Here is a 3,866-nt window from a genome sequence, read left to right as displayed (position 1 = left end):
TTTTAGTAGACTTTTGTCTATAGACAGTCTATAGACAAATGTCTACTGAAAGTCTATGGGTCTATAGGAAGTCTATAGACACAGGTCTATAGACAGTCTATAGACGATCTATAGACTTATGGTCATACATTTACTATAGAGGTGTCTATAGACCGTCTATCGACACTTGTCTATAGACGGACTATAGACGACCTATAGACTTATGGCCATAGACTTCCTGTAGATTACCGTCTATAGACAGTCTACAGACAAAAGTCTACTGGTCCAGTAGACATATGTCTACAGATTGTCTATAGACATTCCATAGGTGTGTGGCCTGGCAGTCTATAGACAGTCTATAGACCTCTGTCTACTAAACTGTTAGTAGACCATTATCTATAGACTGCATATAGACTGTCTACAATCATTGAAAAAGGTCACCAGACAGAGTTCACACATGAAACAATCAATATACTTACAAATTTAGTTTATTTCCAAGCTATCCAGGCTGGGAATATGCAATACATGCACCATAAGAATGCACCACAGTTACATAAAAGTTGAAAGTAACAGTCCGGCTAGTTTCCTCAGAAGCATTCTTGTGGCCTGTTGTCTGCAGTAAATCGTCCGGGCACGTTTACCTGTACAGCACAAAGGAAAAAAATAATATAAGAGGAACTGAAAAAAAAAATTCCCATTCCATCTCTACACATGTGCTTTACAATGCAAGGCTATCCTGGCTATGCCATTCTAGAAAGGCAATCTTGATCTTTTGGTTTGGTTTTATGGGGTTCAAAAACCCAAGGCGACACAGGCTACGAGACGCTGAAGTGAAAGGCTGGGGAATAATTTCGGCCACCTGTGCAGAGTACACAGGCCTTTAGCATTTTGCCTCTATTAAAATGCGACCGCCTACGCCGGAATCGAACCTGCATCTTTCAGGTCGCCATACGAACATTATAGCCACTGAGCTATCACGCCGGCTCAATCATATCAGTAAATACACGAAAGATTATATGCGTCGTCATAAAACATTGTAACAAAGAACCCTAATCCCTGGAGCACTCTACTCTGAATCCAGTACTGATACTGATTTCTGTATGGCAATACTGTTACAGCCAATACTGACCTCTTTATGGCAATCCTTTTACTTTATTTGTAACAGAAGACTTCGAACAATTGTGCCACATATCTGCATTGACTCGCAAGGAGCTGTTAAGAATGCCACCTCCATAAAATACAGATTCAGTGCACCTCACACAGGGATCCAAAAAGGAGAATATTGCAGCATTTATTCTTATAACCGCTATAGAAGAAGCGCTTCAAAATACCCTGCGTGAAGCCTGGTACACCCGGCCAAATTTTTAACTGGCTCGGGTGTTGCATCGCTAAATGCACCTTGCAAAAAAGGTGCCTTTCGGCTACACTGCTGGCATATTCATGCTGTAATTTAACGAGTGAAATGTCATTTCGTGCTTCCTTTTTGTTCATATAATGTTTGAGTGCAGTACTTACGTGTTTAGATCAACGTTATCAGAAACATTCGTCTGCCACTACGAACAGCTGAAATAAGCGGCATACGCAGAAATGGATCTAGTCCATATGGCCTCATTATCTGGGTAAAGTACCACTCCTTTCATGGCGGACAAGTTGTTTAGCCAGATTAGTGCAAATGCGCCACCAGAACCATTGCTTCGTATTCCGCTTGTTTCGGCTCTTCGTACAGCGGGAGACGATGAATATTTCTGATAACTTTGATCTAAACATGCACGTACTCCACTCAAACATTATATTAACAAAAATAAACTATGAAATGCCATCTCACGCGTCAAATTACAACATGAATATGCCAGCAGTGTAGCCAAAAGGCACCTTTTTACAAGGTGCATTTAGCGATGCAACACCTGAGCCAGTTAAAGATTTGGCCGAGTGTACGTAAGCTGATACTCAAACGGGCACAAGCTATACAAAACCAGCAGGCAGAAGCAACCAGTTCACCACAGATTTTCGCCTATAACTTGAAGCACAAAGACGGAACAGCATACTCATACATCTGCGCGCGCTCTTAGAAACAAGCGGGTTGCAGCGCTTCCATGCCGCGCTCATTATTCAGAATACTAATACAGCACATAGAGGCTGCAGCTGCGCCGTTTCAAAAGCAGTCGTGAGGTTGAGACAGCAAATTACTGTCACGATAAAATACCGTCTGAAATTTACTTAGTTTTTCCTTCAAGTGCAGCCCCAACAGCGCAGTAAAGAGGTGTGTTTATTGCATGGAGGTAGCCTAACCCAACGCTGCTAGAAAAATCAGCGAAAGCATTGAACGTGCTCAAAGTAGGAAGTATTTCAATGAAACAATTACAGTCGCAGCTATAATAACACGAGAGCTTAATTTAATTTTAGGCGCAAATAATCGGCGAGTCACATCGCCGCTTTCATAACGTAGAAGTCTTAAATCAAAAACACATGCTTTGCCTCTAGCGCAAATGGTATTCGAGAAATCTGTGCACGTGTGAGCGGGATCCATGAACGAACCACTCGGAACGAAATGTAAGCCACCTCTTGTCGAGCCGACCTTTACCCAGCTTTCAAAATGAAGTGCCCGCAAGCCAACGGCGGCGGCCAACGGCTCTGATGACAGACACGGACGAATCCATACGTGTGCAACGAAGGGGAGATGGGATGGAGCTCGTGGGTTCTTCGCGGTGTTTGAGCACGCCGGCCATTCGCGCCGGCAACGAATTTTATTCACCCATCACACTACAAGGATTCCTCCAGCGCCGCTTGAGTACAACTTTGACAAACGTCTCGCGCTTCAGTCTATAGCGTTACAAGACAACTTTGCTGAAACGTCGGCGTCCACGACGCGCACCGAGCGAGCGTCCATACGTAGCAAGCAATGCACACCTCCAAAAGAACAGCACTCCATGGTCCAGACAGGCGATAACACAAAGATAAGGAAATAAATGTAATCCACCACTGAACGAGACTGTATGTAAGTACGTTTTCGGAAGTGCAAAGTAAATAGAGCTCACACGGCGCTAACACACAGTTCCATTTCGGCCGTCATTCACAGGCTAAACGACATTTCTGGCCGCGCATCTACCTTGAAACACGAAAAATCTAGTAGACAGCTCGCGAGGAGCGGCTTATCATCAAGGGCATCGCACAGACTGCCTTTCCGCGCGTTAGTAAAGACAGCGGCACAGAGATAAGCGGCATTAGTCGAGAGCCCGATGGCTTCCGCCTTAGAAACGAAGATAGGACGTTTGTAACTGCGCACATAATCTGTTCTGCACACACAGCTCTGCTTAGAGTGGTTTAGGAGACCAAATGAATAAAATATAAACGTGTAGACTTACCGTAAGGGGACGATGAAGCTGGATTTTGAAGAAAACGTAATCCGCGAAAAACACGCCACCGCCATTGATGCAGCCACGCACAGGGTTGTTTGCAGCCCGAAAGATTTTCCGCCGTCTCGCGGTAAAATGGGTAAAACGTGAAACAGAAACCCATTTCACGGTCGTATCTTTATCGCTCGCACTCTTCCCGTGTGCAGCTTGATCTGATATCCAAGACCACAGAAGGCAATGGGTTTATAAGCTTAAATTCTTCGCTTACCCCCTAAAAAGTTTATTGTTTTCGTGAAAACACAACCGAAATCTAACTTCTTGTCGATATACGCGCCGCATCTCCCACCGAATAGTATGTGGTACAATTCTCAAATAATAATTATAAGGTTACATAGCATAACGTCTTTTTTGCGTGTGTTCGTGTTTAGAAAACTGATATGCGCCACATCAGCGTGTCATCGGCTCCGAAGCAACAGGTGCAAGGGTAGGAACGAAAAAATACTGGCTTTGTGAGTGTTGCGTCGCAGCACTTAT

The 3,866-nt window shown here is 44.1% G+C and overlaps 1 long non-coding RNA gene across 1 annotated transcript; it reads right to left on the bottom strand.

The window, feature by feature from the left end:
• Positions 1–449: 449 nt before the first annotated feature.
• On the bottom strand, positions 450–3,430 carry LOC149358119 (uncharacterized). Its single transcript, XR_016289945.1, has 2 exons — positions 3,342–3,430; positions 450–620 (listed from the first exon to the last, which is right to left on the bottom strand). It is a non-coding gene; the product is annotated as an uncharacterized LOC149358119 (long non-coding RNA).
• Between the last annotated feature and the right edge of the window lie 436 nt (positions 3,431–3,866).

The sequence above is a fragment of the Amblyomma mixtum genome, chromosome 3, assembly GCF_055824585.1.
Source record: "Amblyomma mixtum isolate Tamu chromosome 3, ASM5582458v1, whole genome shotgun sequence".
Taxonomy (NCBI): domain Eukaryota; kingdom Metazoa; phylum Arthropoda; class Arachnida; order Ixodida; family Ixodidae; genus Amblyomma; species Amblyomma mixtum.
The sequence above is the reverse complement of the archived record's forward strand: the minus strand, read 5'-3'. Positions and strand labels throughout refer to the sequence as shown.